The sequence below is a fragment of the Crocodylus siamensis genome, chromosome 1, assembly GCF_052110815.1.
Source record: "Crocodylus siamensis isolate JL-2025a chromosome 1, ASM5211081v1, whole genome shotgun sequence".
NCBI lineage: Eukaryota > Metazoa > Chordata > Crocodylia > Crocodylidae > Crocodylus > Crocodylus siamensis.
In genome coordinates, this window is record NC_143395.1 from 179,079,821 (window position 1) to 179,099,768 (window position 19,948).

At 42.0% G+C, this 19,948-nt stretch overlaps 1 long non-coding RNA gene across 1 annotated transcript in view; it reads left to right on the plus strand.

Moving 5' to 3' along the window:
• LOC149873708 (uncharacterized) overlaps nt 1-19,948 on the plus strand; it is a 725,387-nt gene that overhangs the window by 632,060 nt on the left and 73,379 nt on the right. The window contains exons 8-9 of the long non-coding RNA XR_016442736.1: nt 15,201-15,457; nt 19,350-19,459. This is a non-coding gene — a long non-coding RNA (uncharacterized LOC149873708). The remainder of the gene's footprint in view (nt 1-15,200; nt 15,458-19,349; nt 19,460-19,948) is intronic.

Consider the following 19,948-nt stretch of genomic DNA (forward strand, 5'->3'; position numbering starts at 1 on the left):
TGGATGTGTGCCAGCATAATTTTTTCAAACAGCTTGCCTAGGATCGAGGTAAGACTAACCAGCCTATAGTTTCCCGGGTCCTCCTTCCTGCCTTTTTTGAAGATGGGAACCACGTTGGCCCTCTTCCAGTCCTCCAGTACCTCACCAGAGCACCACGAGTGCTCGTAAAGCCATGCCAGGGGACTTGCAAAGACCTCAGCCAGTTCCTTTAGAACTCTAGGGTGGAGATCATCATCTTCAATACGTCCAACTCCTCCAGAAGCTCCCTAACTAAATCCTTGCTAACCTGTGGCCCAGGTGTGCCTCCCCTGGGGCCCAAGGGGGGCCCAGCAGGGAGGTGCCTGTTCTGATCCCTACTTAGGAAGACGGAGGCAAAGAAATCGTTAAACGTGTTAGCTTTGCCGTCCGGTGTGACGACCAAATTTCCCAATGCGTCCTGCAAGGGCCCCACATTACCCGGGACCTTCTTTTTACCCCCTATTTATTTAAAAAAGGACTTCTTATTGTCCTTTATCTGGGAAGCTAGTCCCAGTTCCATCTCTGCCTTGGCCTTCCTAACTACCCCCCTACGTCCCCAAGCAACTACAGAATAGTCCTCCCTGGTGATGACCCCTACTTTCCATTGGGTGTAAGCCTCCTTTTTAGCAAGGAGACATTCCCAGATGCTTTTAGTGAGCCATGGAGTCTTGTGTGCTCTCGTGCTCCCTTTGATCCTCATTGGGATTACCTTTCTTTGGGCTTGGACGATTGTCTCCTTAAGGAGTGACCACTCTCCTTGGACACCTGGCTCCCCTCCCCTCTGGGACCTCAGCGCTTCTCCAACTATCCTCCTTAGCTCGTTGAAGTTTGCTCTCCTAAAATCTAGGGCCGCTGCCTTACTGCATGCCTTTGCCACCTTGCACTGGATGGTGAATTCCAGCAGGCGATGATCGTTGTCGCCCAGGTAGTTGAGCGACAGCCCCCTCACCAGGTCATCACCCATGGCTAGCACTAGGTTCAACAAGGCATCTCCCCTGGTGGAGCTGTGCACCTCCTGGCTTAGATGGAGGTCCTGCACACTGGCCAAGAACCTGCATGAGCGTTCAGACCTGGCTGACTGTTCTTCCCAGCAGATGTCCGGGAAGTTCAGGTCTCCCATGACTACCACATCCTTAGCCTTCACTACCTCTGTGAGCTGACCCAAGAATTCCTGGTCAAGCTCTTTTCCCTGGTTGGGAGGTCTGTAGTAGACTCCCACCGTTAGGTCCCTTTCCCCTCGACTGCCTTGTACTCTAACTCTAATGCAAATATTGTCCTGTTTCTAGCCACAGGGACTTTCTCCTCCTTTCCCCTTTCAGCGGCTGCAATGGGAGCTGCAAAGTGCACAACTTTTTTAAAATAACTTTTTGCTGGTTTTGAAAATTAAGTTTTGAAATTGGATTCTAATTTGAGGCCCCTTTTTTTCAGAAATCTTGGTTTCCAGAAGGCTGAGTGACAGTCCCCTAGGCAGCAGTAGTCCCTTAATGTGATGATCATCTTCCATTAAATAGGGAAGTCATGTCTGTATATGTCTGGGAAGGCCAATCCAAGATCCACATATTTGACTGCAGACATGGCAAATTGTCCCAGGTGGAAGGAGCAAATTGTCCCATGGTTATGTCAGGTCACAGGTGTTTCTTTTTGTCTGTCTCCTCTATCCACCACCATAGTGAACTGAGTTTGCTTAAAATGAATGCCATCTCGTACACTGTGGCACTATTTAGGACATTTCAGTCCTTGATTCTCCCAGGTATTGATGTTAATATTGTGTTTCTTCAGTTTGGCCTTCAGGGTGTCCTTGGATTTTTTCTTTTGCGCACCTCTAGAACAGTAACCATCAGTGAGTTGTGAGTATAGGACCTGTTTTGGGAGTCAGCTGTCAGGTAGGGCTGTGCGAAATTTCACTGGCTGTTTCGTTTTGATGCTGTTTCAACTCATTTCGAGCTCAAAACAGCAAAATCAAAATGAAGCAAAAAGCTTTGAAACAGCCTCAAAATGAAACAAGGGCAGTCAAAACATTTTGAAAGTTTTGAAAAGTTTCAAGTTTTGAAGCTGGAGCTGGGCTTGCCTGCAGGGAAACAGAAAGTAAAGAGAGGGAGGGAGAAGAGAGGGGAAGGACTACTCTCATACTGACTGTGTAGCTGACCAGTGACTGTGATCTTTCCCTGAGGTCCCTTCCAATCCCAGTGCTCTAGGGGAGGGATGGCAAAACATCATAAAAAGCAGCATTGTTTGAACTGAGCTGCTTTCTGCCTTGGGGTTAGTTACTGAGCTATGTCTTCCAGCAGCTCAGCAGCATCAGACAACAAAGGCTATCATTCATTTCTTACTGCTAGCCTAGGTAAGTGGGATTCAGCAATACCTTTTTATTTCATTATTATAATTTATTATAATTAAATCCTTTCAATTTATTCCTCCCCCAAAATCCTCTTTTTGTTTTTGATAGTCTATTTTCTTTCCCCCAAAAAAAGAAATCTGTGCTTTTTCTCAGAGTGTGCATTCCATTTACTGTGCAGAGAAGCACAGTATATATTGCATATTATAATATAGAATGTATACAGGAACACATACATTCATTTATATATTTTATTTATTACATAAATACATACATACATTACATAAATACACATACATATACAATTATCTACATAGTAGCCAATTGCTAGTTCCATGGAAGTGGAGATAGGTGGCTGGGATGGAGTGCCACCACCTAACACCCTATGCTGTCGCTGTTCTGCCTCTTGCAGGGAGTGCTGCTAGCCCCAGCTCCCCCACCCCCTGTCCTGTCCTCAGCACCACTTGCAGGAAGTGGGGTGGGGGAGCCAAAGCTAGTGCTGCTGGCCTTGGCTCCCCCACCCTCTGTCCGGTACTTGGCATGGCTTCAGAATCATGGCAGTGCTCCCCCACACTTGGAGAACTCTGATTGGCTGTTTCCATCAGCCAATCAGAGCACAAATAAAGGATTACAGATGGACAGACCGACAGACAGACTTAGGCTTTTATTAGAATATTATATAAATCAGATTACATTACAGAAGAACACGCAGATTTTCTAGCACACCAAGGCAAAGACGCTATGAAACACACCATGAAGTGTGCTGGAAGGGCAGCTGGCCAGCCTTCAGGGAGGGGCAGAAGAGGGGGCAGAGGGAAAGCTATAAATTTCTCCCCACCACCACCCCAAACTGAGGTACAGCCTCTTTGCTACAACAAGCAGGCACAAGGCTTCCACTAGTTCTATAGGCAGCAAGGAGAGGGAGCAGTGCCGGTGCCACTGTCTGTGCCTGAGTCTGCATCCTCTCCAAGAGCACCAGCCCTGACACCCCTCACCAGCACGAGCATGACAGTCTCCTTCACCCCCATTTCACTTCCCAAGCTGAGCCTTCCAGTGCCAAAGGAAGAGCTGGAGATGGAGCTGGATCTGAGTGCCCTAGCAAGGGAAATTCTGGGGAAGGAGAGGGAATCATCTGAGTTTGTGCTTCACACCACACAAGTTTTCCCTAGGGCCAGGTCTCCTTCCCCAAAAGGCACTTCAGAGGAGGTTGAGGTAGAGGTTGTAGAGGCAAGTGGCTCAGATGCGTCCACTCCTCCTGTTGCTCTGCCTCTGCCAGATAAGGAGGGGGAAAAGGCAGCATCTGCACATGCACCTGCACTCCAGAAGCAAGCGAGTCACGTGGTCTGGGATCAGTTGGAGCTGGCAGATGATCCCTCACATGCTATCTGCCTGCACTGCCAAGCCAAAACCAGCCGGGCCAGGGAAACAAAACACATGAGCACTACAAGGATGCTGATACATCTCCGCAGGCATCACCCCCTTGCCCTTGCTCCTTCTCAGCCTGGCACCAGTGGGGGCATGCCCAAAGAGAAAGTCCCCCTCTCACTCCAAAGCCCCTGTCCCACTGAAGCAGAGGCAGGCCACCCTGGAACAGTGGGGGAAAGGCAGACAGAAATGAGGGCACATTGCAAAGGCAAGCAAAATCATCCAGGCCATTGGAGAGATGCTTTCTGTGGATGGCCAGCCCTTCTCCCTAGTTGAGCAGCCAGGGTTCAGGTAGGTCATGGCACTCATAGCTCAATCATACCAAGTGCCCATGCGTACCACCTTCGGCAGAACAGTGGTGCTGTCCCAGTATGAGGCATGCAGGGAGTACTTAAGGGAGGAGCTGCACAAGGCAGGTCCACAGGTGGCCTTACGCTTCACCTCAGACATCTGGAGCAGCCGGGGCGCAGATCACACATACCTCTCCCACACAGAGCACTGGTACAAGCAGTCAGGCCATAAATTTGTAAATTCTCTTTAGGGATCAGGCCTGAGAGATTGGAGACAAGTGGTGTTCTGTTCTGGTCTTTGATAGATTTTTGGTGTGTGCTCATTCTGGTGCACAGTTGGTATCTCCTACGTATTTTCCACTAGGGCACTTGGTGTAGGGCAGTAGGAAGTTGGCTTCTGGTGAGGAGGTTAGTGAGGTTTGGTGCTTGTTTGAATTTACAAACCACTTTTCACAAATGAGCCTATGAACTGCACTTCATCAACCTCCTAGGTACAGAAATTCATGACACAATATAGACATTGGAATTCTAATACACTACAACCTGCTGGACCTCTGACTCCCAGATACATCCCCTTTCCCCCTCCCATCCCAGCCTGTCCCTCACCCCCTGATGCCTCCTTTTCCATTTCACTGACTGGCTTTCCTGCCTGCATTACATGCCAGCCTCTGGCATCTTTACTATTCCTTCCATCCAGGAACAACACACCCATACACCAACTGCAAGTGTTTCCTCAGCCTGATGAAGGGTTTTTCAACCTGAAACCTTGCTAAGATATATTTCTCCAACTATTCAGTTAGTCTGCTAAAAGATACCAGATTAGATTGACCCAAAGAATCTTTTCTGCCAGTGCCATGTCCTTAGACCACCCCTAGCACCTGACCGGAAGGATGCAGGACCCTGGGCACATCTAAGCCCCAAGGCTGCGGCTGCCAGGTATAGTTCTCTGCCAGCTGCTGGAGAAGAAGCTCCTGAAGGAGAGAAAAGAAAGGCTGTGTTACAGTTTGGCTGCCTGAGATGCTAGTTCTACTCTGCTGCTTACTTACCTGTTGTTATTTAAAGTGGTGGACTGAACTAAAGCTGTAGGGGAAGAAGAAACCTCACTGGGGCACACGACTGTGTCATGTGCACCTTAACATAGACACAAAGTCACACATGTTGTGAGTTTTGCTTGCCAGCAGCTTGAGGTGCAGTTTCCCAGAAACCCCTGCACCTATCTCCTTGAAACTTGACAGGCTTCATGGCCTCAGCAGGTGCTACCATGCCTGTTGTTTTCACACCCCCCCCCCACCTCCAGTGCCTTCACATTTACAAGTGACACGAGTTTTGCTTTCAAGAATTTGAGGTGCAGTTTCCCACAAACACCTGCACCTGTCTTCTTGAAACTTAACAGGTTTTGTGCCCTCAGCAGGGGCTACCCCCTTGCTGTTTTCATTCAAATAAGGCAAGAAATGACAAAATTATAGGAAGCTTCATGATTCCCCATTATAGCCTATGGGCAAAATGTCGAAACAGCATCAAAACAATTTAAATGAAATGAAACAGAACAATGCTTCAATACGAAATGTCAAAACAAATTTGAAATGGTGAAATGGAAGTCAAACCAAAATGATGCTGTTTTGCACAGCCCTAATGTCAGGCATTCTTATGACATGTTCTGTCCAACAGAGCTGGTGCTGTGTAAACATGGCTTCAATGCTGGTGGTATTTGCTTGAGCCAGAACACTAGCATTCATTTTTCTGTCTTTCTAGTTGATATGGATTTCCAAAGACATATCTGATGGTAACGTTCTATAGCTTTCAGGTGTTTCTGGTATATTGTCCAAGTCTCACACCCGTACAATAGGATAGGGATGACAACAGCCAAGTAATTTGGTTTGGGTCATGGTGCCATGATCATTGAAGACATGATTTTGGAGATGTCCAGAGAAAGCACTGGTAGATTTTATTTGGTGTTGTCTATGTTTACTTTTTGGAAAGGATGGCTGCCCATGTAAGGGAAATGCTCAGCATTCTCCAAGGATTGCCTTCAAGTTTTAAAGTATGGAAGAGCAGCTAATTCGTTTAGGGTAGGTTTGTAAAGAACCTTGGTTTTTGTGAAATTGGTGATGAGTCCAAGCATTTCATACACTTCACAGACATAATCAGGCTGCTCAGCTGATTTGGTACGCAAGATGCATATTGAAGATCAGTAAGGAGTTGTTGGTTATCTTGGATCTGTAACATAACAGGGTTATTGTTAAAGAGATTCCCATCCATGCATTACTGGATGTTCAGTCCAAATGGAAGTCCATCAGCAATGGGATGTAGAATAGCTCTGCCGTAGGTGGAGAAGAGTCTTGGCGCAGTCGCACATCTTTGCTCGGCTTCAGTTCTAATAGTGAATGGGTCCATTTCTGGGTCATTGCTTAGGACCGTTATTATCATGTCATCATGAAGGAGTTTGATTATTGGAACAATTTTTGGTGGTCATCCAAATCATCAGGATTTCCTATTGGACCCATCTGTTGATTGAATCAAAGGCTGTAGTCAGGTCAGTAAAGGTCATGGACAGATCTCAGTGTTTCTCACAGCACTTCTCCTGCAGCTGTCTAGCAACAAAGGTGATAGCTATTGTACCATGGGATGGTTTGAAATCACACTGGAGCGTGGGTAGAATCTCCTCAGTGAGGGAAGTGAGCCCATTGAGGAGAATTGGGCAAGGATGTTCCCAACTACTGACAGGAGTGCAATACCATGATGATTGCTTTGGTATGATCTATCTCCTTCCTTGATTTTTGTAATGATTCTGGCATGTCTCAAGTTATTGGGAGTCTGTTCATGTTTTCAGAAGTTCATAATAACTCCATGTAGTTGGGGAGAGAGCTTTGTTCCACTTTGCTGATAAATTTCAATTGGTATTCCGTGCTTTGTTGTTCTTCATGTGCTTAATGGCTTTCAAGGCCTCTTGATAAATTGCTGGATCTGCAAGATAGTCCTTAATAGGGTGTTGTGGAACAGCTTCAGTGATATTGTCTTCAACATTGGAATCTCAGTTCAGGAGCTCTTGAAAGTGCTTCTTTCACAGTGTGGTCATTGTGGAGCTGTCTTTTAAGAGCGTCACTATATTCTCAGACCTCAGTGCAACAGTTCCTTGTTTGCTTGACCCATAGATAACATTTGGTTGTGCTATAGAACCTATGCATGTTTGAGCAAACTTTTGAATCTCTTTTGCTTTGTCCTGCTACCACTTGCTCTTTCACTCTTAAATCCTTCAGAAAGGATGTGGAGAAGTTTGAGAGAATCCAGATGGGAGTCACTCATATGATCCAAGGCCTGGAGGGAAGGCCATATGAAGAGAGGCTGAGGGACTTGGGACTCTTCAGTCTGGAGAACAGAAGGCTCAGGGAGGACTTGGTGGCAGCCTATACTTACATAAGAACAGCTGTTCACCAGAGCTCCCCAAGGGATAACAAGGTCTAATGGCCATAAACCCCAGGAAGGCCGATATTAGGCTAGACATAAGAAAAAAGTTATTTATGGTGCATGTGTCCAGGGTCTAGAACAGACTCCCACCAGAGGTGGTGCAAGCACCTACTCTGGACTCCTTCAAAAAACAGGTGGATATACTTTTTGCTAGGGTCACTTGATCCCAGCTGACTTCCTGCCTTTGGCAGGGGGGCTGGACCTGATGATCTTGTGAGGTCCCTTCCAGCCCCTAACATCAGATGTCTATGTAATTTTCTTCTGGGTCTTCAGGGGTGTACTTGGTAGCTGTGTTGTTCTGAGACAAAAATACATACAAAAAACTAGAACTCTTGGTTCCAAAATGATACCTTTTATTAGACCAACTGGAAAATGGCAAGAAAATTGTGCTTTTCTGCAAGCTTTTGGAATCAAAGTCCCTTCGTCAGGCTCTGGGAAAAGTGTAGATGGTACAAGATGGTAAAAAGTCCCCACAGGTAACAAATATACTTCATTTTTGCACACAGGGAGCTGAAGATGGAAGTCTCTCCCTCTGGGTCCATGAGAGTGTCTTTGTGAGCTGTACTGAGTAGCTATTTGATGTGTTGATCAAGTAGAATTCCTTCCCTGGAGGTGTGAGATGGCCGGCAGGGAGGCAAAAAAACTTCCTTGTTGTTCTGCAGTAAAGTTTAAAATCCAAAATTGGCTGAAATTCTTGAACCAAGAGTTCTAGTTTTTTGTATGTCTTTTTGTCTCAGACCGACACGGCTACCAAGTACACCCCTGAAACATGGAAGATGCCGAATTTCAGCTGATTTTGGATTTTAAACACACTCAGTACACAGATCACTAATTCGTATATCATGCACACAATGACATAGATATTACACACACGCTCACTCACCAGTTCACACACATACAACCCACCTACACATAGGTAAGTTCTTAACTTGGATGGTATGGTATGTATGTGTGTGCTTTGGGTATCTGGGATACTTGTGGGAAAGTTAAGGTGAGAGAGAGAGTTATAGCGTAGGGAGTGAAAGTTGCCAGAACTGAGATTAGAACCAGCAGACTACGGAGAAGCTGGCTGAGGAACTGAGACTTGCGGTTACTTAAGGTAGATTGGGGCTGGCAGACAGCTCAGATATTGAAGGGGGGCAGTAAGTGGTGGCAAGGAGGAAACAGACAAAAAACCCAACTCGGGTTTCAAAATAACAGGTTTATTAAACAGACAACCCTCTCTCTCTCTCTCTCTCACACACACACACACACGCATGCAGCAGGAGAAAGAGACTAAATGGAAGCATTGGCGTCTAGGTAGGGAAAAGAAACAGAGTCCAAGCCCTTGGTTGAAGAGGGGGTAGGGGTGATAGCTACCTATCCAGGCTGCAAAGGGGTCTTTATCCAGCAGGTGTTGTCCAGAGGGGGGTTGCCAGCAGGGCCTCTGGGTGAATAGGCGGTATGGCATGGTGTCCCAAGGAGTCAGTCTTCACTACCCCTTTTATGGGGCAGACTACCTCTGATCTCCTATGGGGAGGGCCTGTCCAGGCAAGGTCAGTCCTGTTCCAGAGGGTTCCAGGTTTTCTTACTGAGCATGTGCAGCCTTGGCACAATAGTGGGTTGCCTCGTCTTCTGTTTCTTGAATGCTGAGGGTGGTTCCAAGGGCTGGGTCTAACAATACAGTATATTGGTGTTGATGGTTTGGTCATTCAGAGGGAGCTGTTTTTAGACCTACTGCCATTGTCTCTCAAGCACCCTCATTCATCCCCATTCATTCAGGAACCAAATTACATAGGAGGGGTAGGTGTGAGTCATGAGTTATACAACCGGGCCTGGGGACAGGATAGAGACTTGACAAGCAAAATGACTTATACTAAATTACATATGTAGGCCTAAATCATATAGTACCAGTAAAACAGTAAGATAGAACAGTAAAAATCAATATAAACATAATACTTATATAATATAAAGAAGGAGAAAAAACAAAACAAAAATAACTTGCTACCAAAATAAAATGCTGAAGCTTATCCTGTGTTTTAGCTCACTTATACTTATCTATAGGGAATAGAGAGGGAGAGACAAAGTCAGAAATGGTTGGGGAAGGAGAAGGAATTCATTTTTAAAAAAAAGAAAAACTGGGGTTTTGCTACACTGGCACCAGTCTTCTTTAACATTGGGATGCCCTTGTGCATCAGCAATCATGCAGTACTTCACAGGAGAAAAAATTTGATTCAATGGCAAGGAAAACCTAGGTGACCAGAGGTTTCTATACTGTTGCATCCTTTATCCTGCAACCATTGTGAAGTATTCTTTCTTCATTGTCCTGTCCCACTGTTAAGGACTTAATTTTAATTTGAATTTTTGGTTTTGGTTTTTTTGTTTTTGGCTTTGGTTTTTTATCAGCACCACCACCACCCATGGCACAGAGAGGCCAGCTGATTCATTCTACCATTGCTCACTGGCCTGACTTCCCAGAAGAAAAAAAATGATTTAGGAGGGATGGTTGTAGGGTGAATGAGGGAGTGAAACAGCAGATGGGTAGGGAAGCCTCAAATAAAAATTCAGTGGCCTTCCTGCTTTTTACTGTCCTTAGCAGATTTCTACTAGCCACAGGACCCAGAAGCCCATCGTCTTGTGTTGCTGTTCTATAACAAATTTGGAATCAGCCAAAAATTTCCCATTGGAAAATACAGTAGTGCTGATGATAGGGAGGAGGACTGTCAGGGGAGGGAGCTTCTGTTAACGTCCACAGTATCCACTGAAGCAGAAGAAGCTTTACCTTTGTTAGTACTTACCTTGACCATTCCCTGGTGCTGCTCTGAGCAAGCACTGGAAGGAGAACATAGTCTGCTTTTTTAGAAGCTCTTCTTGCAGATAGTTTCCTTCTGCAGTGCTCATCTCTTCTGTCTGTGGTGCATGTTTCCTCACTGCATCTCTGCTGTTAAATGCTGAGAAGTCTTTTCCATGGTGTAAACCTCTTTTCCAAACGGAAATCCTTCCCAAAGCCCCACGTCATTTAGTAATATGGGAAAGACATATTGATTTATGAACTCCTACCACCCATTTTGACCCTTCTGGATGTACTATGATTTCAAGGAGATGAAATCCTCCCGTAGGTCAAGCAGCCAGATGCTTTAATGGAACTATCATTCTATTAATAATCATTATTCAAATAACAATTAGACAATTATGTTAATAATAGACATAAAATAATAATTATTATTATTTGTAAGAAGAAATCCATCATTACAGGACATTTACATCTTAATAGAACTAGATAAGTTGCTATTTACATAAGCTGTTTCCTCTACCTTCCTGTATCTTACAAGTATCAATATTTCAGTCATATGGGCTAGAATTTCAGTCCATTCCTAGCAGTTACATAGAAGTTTGTTGCCTATGAAAGCGCATGCCTTCCTGAACGAGCTAGTCTCAAATGTGCCACCCTGACCTAGCTTCTGCATGAACTAGATGTACACGTTTGTTTATTCTGATCATGATCAAGACAGAGAGCAATAAAGGACCTAATGTTTGCTTCTGGCTTTGAAGATCAAGCGTGTGTGCTATGTAACAATTGTTTTCATCAGACAAATGCATTTAAAGCCTTTACTATCTTTTCTATTGCTACCCATTTAGTTTTCCAATTTTTTAGAGAACTGTATCTCCAGCTTTATCTAGATTTTCACTGGTCTTTTGCAAGAAGGAGCCATTGCTCTAAACTGAGAGGCATCAGCAGCTGCCCCTTGTAGGATAACAAAGTGCATCTTCAAATAAAGAATTTGGAGGATTTGGACTCATAAATTGTTTTTATCTGAACCCTCCAGTCCACCCAAAACAATATTTTTTCATTTTCAGTTACTATCCAGACAGGTATATGGTCCTGGTTTTCAGGCTTACAAAAGAAGTATGTGTAGAGTCAACTAGCTTAATATGACGAGGGGTAGTAACAAACTATACATATCCAAACCTTATATGTGAGTTAAGAAATTTATCTGTCTCTGATTCTGGGCATTTTTTTTTCACCGAGGTGTTCAGATTTGGTCAAATCATAACATGAAGTGCGAAAGGTGGATTTGAGTTAAAATATAAGAGGGAGTTATGTGTCTGGCAAACACTAAATACATCAGAGAGCCTTCTTTGCTTTGAATTGGCTCTGTTTGCTTGTTAATGGAAAAGCAGAGAGAAATCAGGATAAGAACCCTTTCCCCTCCCAGCTTGTTCATGGGCAGTCTCTCATAGTTAATGAATGAGCTGGGTTTGATCAAACTGTGTTGGAAGGTTTTGGTTTCTAGTGTGCATGGGTCCCACTGCTGCATTTTTCTTGCTCCCTAGAATCCCCTTGAACTAAATGGGAGGTGTAGGTGAACAAGATCAGACCACTAGTCTGCAGATACTGCAGCCATATACAGCCTCCAGTGACATCCTTTCCTTTCCACAAACACTGAATTCATTGCTAGTTAAAAAAGTGAGGTACTTCTGCTTCTTTTCAGAATAGAGAGAAACAATAGGGCACACTGTAGTGAGTTCTAAGTCTTTTATCTTTCTACAGATTCAACCACAGTATTGATTCTTTATTGACCTAAACCATCCTAAGCATGGCTGTGGTTTTTTCTCATATAGTCTATGGGAGAGTTAAGGCAGCTACTACTTTAATATTGATTTTTGTGAAAAAGGTGCAGGAAAGGGGGCAATTTGTGTCTGCAGTTGCTCTTCACTATAAAAGATACCATTGTTAGGAGCTTATAGCATTATATCAAGGGTCTTAATCTGTAGCAATCTTTTTTTACAACTTAGAAATAGGCTTGGGCAAATGTGTTATTGGTGTTAATGATATTTTGAAGTGAAGAAAATTTGTCAGCCTTTCTAAGTAAAATGCTCAACTTAACCATTTAAGAGCTTGACAGGTTTGCTGCATCTGTTTGCAGAAATTGTGTCTTTTGTTCCCTTGGAAAAGAGTGTCCATTTGAATAAACAGTGTTATCTGAATATAATTTTGAATTATTACTGCAGGCTTAAATAAGCAGTAAGTTTTGACAAGAAAGGCATTATCATCTAATTATACTTACTTCATGAAACAGGGGGGCAAGGGCCAACCTCTGAGCCATCTAAAATATAGAAGCCGAGTGATACCCAGCGCAGAGTAGTGGGGGAGTCATGAGACAACAATAAAACACAGTCGATACATTTAAAATTGCAGTTGAGCCCCCACATTCACTTATATACACCTTCTTGATGGTGAAGTGCTCAGGAAAAAATTATAAGAGCATGGTAGAGTTTTCACTCAGAACTGACCTAGCTAAGTGGATGTGAGAAATTCTATGACAGCTATTTTACAGTATTCCTAAAGGCTTCTTTAATTATCAATTAGTCGATACTATTATATTAACGTTCTTTTGAATAAGTACTGAGTAGAAGGATCTGTATGTGCATTTACAAGCAGCTATAAAGATATAACTGACATGAAATTCTTCCTTTCTGTGGGCACCTGGTTGGTAGAAATGCTTAAGATGTTCTGATGACACCGCTGCAGGCTAGGTTCTTGGCATGTAAGTCATGTGTGTTACGCTTTTTTGTATTGCCCACTAAGTTAAATATTAAAGAAGTGCTGTGCCTTTTGTGATACATTTTTTATTAAGTATAAAGCAACATAAAACTAGGCACCTCCCAATATAGTAATATACACATGCCTTGTGCATGTGTGTGCATAAGTGCACACATGTATGTGTGAAGTTCTGCATATGTATGAACTTATACATATGCTGTTCCTAGTAACCAACAGATTTTGATTTGATCTCTATATTTTTTCTGTACTCAGTGCCTATAAGCAGACCAAATCACTGTAATTGATGTTCACAGTCTATTTGAATATTTTAAGTAGCTTGTCAAAATTATTTGACTGGTTCTAAACTCTCTATAGCTGCATTTATTTTGGTGGAGGAAAGTCTTTGGGTCATAATTATTTGTCAGAATTAACAAAATTGCACAAATCTCCGTTTATGGAGATTAGCTATTAGATTTGGAAATACCTCAAATATCACTGTGTGTAGACATGTTCTCTGTATGTATATGCACACAAATATGCTTGTGTTGTGCATAGTTAACATGCTACCCAAAAGCATATGTTATTAAAGCCTCATTGTGCTTATGTATTAGAATATAGTTTTTAATTATAAACCTATATGCTATTTTCCCCATAGGAGGCTTGTCTCATTCAGGACACAGGATAGACCTACTCTTTGGATGAATCAGGATTGTATAGCAAAGTTGCCCTTATTTATTTTATCAATTTGTCAGACATTACAAGGAAAGTCCAGCTTCTCGCATGTAACCTCAGGCTGAAGTGTGTTCACTTGCTCTGTGGAGATGGCCAATGAAACTATGAGTCACACCTAGATAAGAGGGCAGGAAGCATGCTTATTTTCTTTGTGTGGTCTGGCACATGTGCAGTCCAGCGAGCACAGTGGTGCTAGAACCGTTGAAGAGAAACGTCACAAGATTTTTGAATGTGAACAAACAAACAAATCCCAAAACCCTAGCATTAAAATTTCAGCCCAAACAATTCAAATTGGACCATACATAAGACTCCCAAACTGTGTCTTATACCAGAAGTGCTGAGCAAACTTAATATGCCATGTCCTGTCATGCACAACTGCTTAGCATCGTCCCCTCTTATTTTTATTTGACATAGTGGGTCTACACACATGGTGGAGATCCCATTGTTGACATGGATGAGATGGTAGCAGTTGGCTATTGAAACCCTCCTGGAAAAGACTTCTCTGTTTGCCCACTGACTTCATAGAATCATAGAAATTGTAGAAAATGAGGGTTGGAAGGGAACTTAGGAAGTCATCTAGTCCAACTCCCTGCTTAAAGCAGGACCACCTTCGCACTATATTATCCCAGTCAAGGTTCTATCTGTCTGGGTCCTAGTAAAAACCTCCAAGGACAGAGATTGCACAACCTCTCTGTGTAGCTTTACTATTCTCCTAGTGTGAAAGTTTTTCCTAGTGTCTAACCTAAACTTCCCCTACTGCAACTTGAAACGATTGCTCCTTGTTCTGTCATCTGCCACCACTGAGAACAGTCTAGCTCCATCCTCTTCGTACCCATTCTTCAAGGTGTTTGTAACCACACTTCCCAGATTTACTTTTTGTAAATATGTCATACCACACTTACATTAGAATTCAGTTACTTGACTACAGGGTCAAGCTGAACATGAAAAAATAGAGGAGGACACTATGGGAAGATATAGTGAGAGAAATTTTACCTGCAGTGGATTAAAAGCAATTAGTAAGATGTTACGGATTTTGTGTCTTCTGTTTTCCATTTTCTTTAAATTTCAAAATGGCCGAACCATTTTTGATCACCCTTAAGGCCAGAACCAAAGCTGAAAAAAAATTGGCTCAGAAGGTGAATCTTTGATGATAAACCAAAACAAAGAAGAAAAAAAAAGAGAGAGCCCTCCATGGAGATGTTTAGGCAAGCTATAGTAACCCTGTAACAACAATCTATGGTTGTTACAATGCCCTTCAGCTATTACACCTCCTACATGTAAGTCTGCCTACATGTTGCTGTTATAAAGGCCATTTGTGCTTATTGTATAATTTTTTAATGTAATTCCATATAAACAAAAGCTTGCAGGTACTTGTAACAGATATAATTTGAGGTCTTTTTTACTCTTGCAGGCAAGCTGAACAAGTAGGATGAGGTCACAGTAAACAAGATGAAGATCACTTGAGAAAAAGATTTTAAAAGTCCACAAGATGCAAGAGCAACACAGCACCTAAACCAGGAAGAGCTCTCCACAACAAGTACAATGCTCAGAGCATGAAGTTATTCCCCTTCCATTATGTATAGACAGAAATAGACACATATAGTGAGTCACAGAGAGAAAGATGGAACTTGGAAATAACATTTACACTGATTCTGCTCAGCATTGCTGGTACAACTGCATTACTGCTTACCCTTCTCTAAAAATAATTTTTAAAAAACCCAACATTCCTTGAACCAGTTAGATCTGTTTTCTGATCATGAGCAAACTAACCTAAAGAACCAGCACATAAAGTAATTTGCTTCAGCATCACTTACTGAAAATTTACTGTTTACATAAAATAGGTAATTGATATTTCAAAGGGTCTTAGGAGATATAGACAGACATTTAAAAAGAAGATGAGTATATAAAAACCCTAGGCTGGTTTGAAAATCTCTCCCTCTAGTAGCATCATCCACCTGGGATGGAGTCTTTGCTCTATTGGATTTGGAGTTTTGCTGTTGCATGCAGTGAAGTCAGGATGTCACATCATACTTAAGACAACTGGTTAAGTACACATATATTTATCTGAAAAATATTGAACAGACTTACACTTCTGCGCTTAGGAAGATACCATGTAGGATTGGATTGTATCTCCCGCCTCATTAAATCTAGTCCTCTGCTATGCAGTAAACCATATTATAGTGGGAGCATCTACACATTCATTAATGTGCTGTAGTTATCGTGCATAAAATTTAGTATTTGTATAATGGTGTACTAAATTAATGCACAGGGACTGGCATTACTGTGCAGTAGCATTGGCACACACCTTTTTAGTCACAATGCTGCATATTAGCATATTAGCACCAGTTGTGCTGTGACGTGCTATTGTGCAGTATTAGGCTGCTGCGCAGTTAACAGCTCATGTAGACATGCCCAATATAATCCCATTCATAAATGTTTTATGCTCTACCTTGAGGCTAGTTGGAGTTTTGTAGTGGGTGCATCTATGCATGCTGTTAGTGTGAAGAAATAAGCTCCTAGCTGATTCCGAGGTGCAGCATTTACACATGCATCCAGGACCACAGCGCTTGGAGCTGAGGCAGAGCTGCCCTAGGCTGTCAGGGGACCCTGAGAGTCAACCCCAGGCTCCAGGTGGTGGCATCAGGGGATGGAGGGGTTGGCTGGGGCACAAGGAGGAGCTAGGCAGCAGGCAGCCCCCACAGTTTGGAACCCTCCTGCCCTAGCCAGCCCCTATCACCGTTTCAGCAGAGTAAATTACTCCACCATAGGTTAGCACCATCCCTGAAAGTACTGTTCTATGGCACAGTTAATTAATCTATTGCTCCCTAATACTGATGCACCTGTAGACTATTATGCTTTACTGCAGAGCAAATTAGTCAACTCCTCAGTAAAGCGCACATGTAGATGCATCCACTAACTCCTAATGACAGACTGTTCCAAAGCCTCACTTCTCTAATGGGTAGAAAGCTTCTGCTGATTTCTATGCTAGTATTTTAAAGGGACAGTTCATACTTTTGAAGACCAAATCATCACCTTCTGCAAGCACAGGTGTTGCCTTTCAAGATATTTGGAACTGCTGTGGTCAAGAATAGATGGTGACTTAGCTACCTCCATCTGGACTCATGATAATGTATCTGTGTCAGAAAAGGTGTACTGTGATAGAGCCAGCACAATTTAATGTTGCTTCAGAGTAATACAGACAGAGAGGGAGACTGTGGGTCCCAGGCTACTACATGACATGCTGCTTTCTCAGAACAGATCTTATTATCACAATCGAGCTCTATCCTGTTATTACAGAGTGAGCAAGCTATAAAGAGATGTAAAATATCTGGTTTCTCATAAGTGTCCACTAAAAACCATATAGTGGTAACCATTACCAAAGCAGCTTTTCTCCTCAGTGACCAAAGCAGAGTAACAACAGCACTATAGCCATTATTTCCTGAGTTAGGCAATATTAATGTATCCCAGAAATTATGATATGATAGCTGTGGGTAAATGCTAATGTTTTAACAGATCATGCAGCAGTTGCCAACAGAAACTAAAGCACTGTCTTTTTATATTATTCAGAAGTCCTTAAATGCACAAGAGAGGTCCAGTCATTTGTAGGATGAAATGCATTGGGAAGAAAGTTCACTTTGGAGTAGGAATATTTTAAGAGACCGAGTAGGCAGAAGGTTCCACCCAATACTGATTCTTTGCTTTTTCCATTTTGAAATAAAAATAATTCATTTTGAAAACATCCCTGTGACTTAAGCTGAACCAGCAAAACTGCAATGGGAAAATAATCAGAAATATTGAACCCCAGTTGATAAATATATCTGTCTCCTACTGAATTCTGGATAATTAGCGTTACCTTCATGTCCATAGAGCTGACTCGGCGCATCTAAGGATCACAGCCTCAAGTTCTCTAAGTAGCCTTTGGTGGTCTTCCAGTCCCATCAGTTCCAGAAACTGAATTTCTTTGACACAGGGCTTGTCTTCATTTTCTCTTGGCTGCCTCCCCCTTTTCTGTCAGTTTAGTATAGGCAGGCTTGTGATAATGGATGCGTTTCACAACTACACGGGTACGTAAAGTAGGTATTGCATAACTAGTATGAATACCCCTGCCACAGGAGACTCCCCCTGGTGGGTGAGTTAACCCTGCATTTATCTGAGATTCTTGTCCTAAAATTATGTTTTCTTGAAAAATGTATGCTGTAAGAGAAAGAAGTGATGCCAGATTGACAGTCCCAAAATAGTAGCCATCCAGTTGTCCACAGAACTGATAAAAGTATTGGCTTTGGTGCTGCATTTGTCTCCATAGCTGGTATGTAGGAAATGGAACAGAGACCTTTATTTTCTTGGGAAAAATCCCATTTTATGACTAGATCTAATGAGTTCTAGTCAGAAAATGGGACTTTTCCAAAGAATTTTTTTGCCAAAAAAAACACAAAGAAGAAAAATCTTTAAAAATTGACTTCACCCTGCTTGTGAAGGGAGGCAGTTGTATAATTAAGAGTTCATGGTCACAAAAGTTTCAACAAGAAGTGTTGTCTGGCTGGGAAGCTTGATCTATTAAGCAGAATGGGGAATTGTGGAAACTGAACTACAACTTCCATGAGACACTATGGCAAAATATCCAAATCTAAATATTTTTAGGAATGAAACTTTGGGGTGTTTTTCAGTAGAAAGAAGGTATTTTTATGATAAATTTTGTTTATTCAGAAATCCAATTTTCTGTAGAAAATTGTTTTGATAGAAAATTATTAACTGTTCCTATCAGTCAGTCCTATAACACAAGTCCACAAATCACCATCAGATAGTAGCTATTAATAGTCGGTACCAGTTTTGAATTGGTTACTGGTGATGAATGTATTGTTATTCCCTGATCTGTCTAATGCGGTATAAAATAGTATGGTAATTAATTAGATATTTGATTATACTTCAGGCATTTAGAAGCTCAAATGTTTGCAGGGAAATGGAATATTTGAAATTCTATAACAAATTTTTACTGTTTTCCTAAATATAGAATGGTGATTCCATTCTTGCCACTGAATTATTTTGCGAAACAAAAAAAAATGATATTTGAGGCAAACATTTAAGATAGAGAAGGATGCCAAGTGTAAAGAATATGCAGAAAGGTGTTATGTCTACACACAGAGCCAATCCACAGAATGGGTAGTCACTAAAACAGCCAAGATAAACAAGACTATGTTGAAGCTAACTTAGTCCCCCAGAACCATCATGAGTGTGTTTATATATTATTGGAGCCAAGTGAACTTTAACTGTGTCTTATTTAACTTGGCCATTTACATGGCTAACCTTTTTTGTAAGTTGGCTCTGTTTGTAGCTATCACACCTTTTGATTACTGACCTTTTCTTGTCTAACTCTGGATTTTTAATCTATATTAAATATTTTTATCTTGTTTAATTTCCTTGATGTTTTTTCTTACTGTAGCAAATATTACAGAAACTATTTTATGATAGAAGGCACATTTTTTTTTATTAGAAAATTCCTTAGCCTCTCAAAGCCAATAGCGTAGACATCTATATGACTGGTAACACCTGACTTTTTCCACAGGATGTTGGTGAAGGAAGAGCTTTTATTGAAATAAATGTTCACGTTTCATTGAAAGATCTTGTACAGATGCAAGTTCACTGCACAGTCTTCATCAAAAGCTTAGTTAAAAGGTAATGAGATAATAACTAAAAACAGTATTTTTCCCTATTTTCTGTTTATCGCCTTTTTATGTATGATCTAAAAAGTCAGCAATTCTGAAAAGACTGTGTACTTCTCAGACTAACAGAGATATATTGAAAATGTGCACCATTTAGCATTGGGCTTTGCGATGGCTTGAGATAGAAGTGTTTCTATAACTTGTAATGGAAGTGGTATAATTTCCAGGAAGCGGAGACTTGTCACAAATACTGTGGATTCAGTTGCTGAGTGCCTAATATTGTCTGTATAATCAGTGGCATGTGGAATTTTGGGACTGGACCCTGTTTCAATAAAACACAGTTGAAAGACTCCCATTTACTTCAGTGGATCAGGTCTTTCATGAAGAGAATGAGAAATATGTTTTTCAGGATGATATTGTTTTCATCCAGAATTTTGGACTAGTGGAAGTTGGTTTTTCCCAGTAGTTAAATTTGAAGCTAAATTTCTATTACAAGCTCATG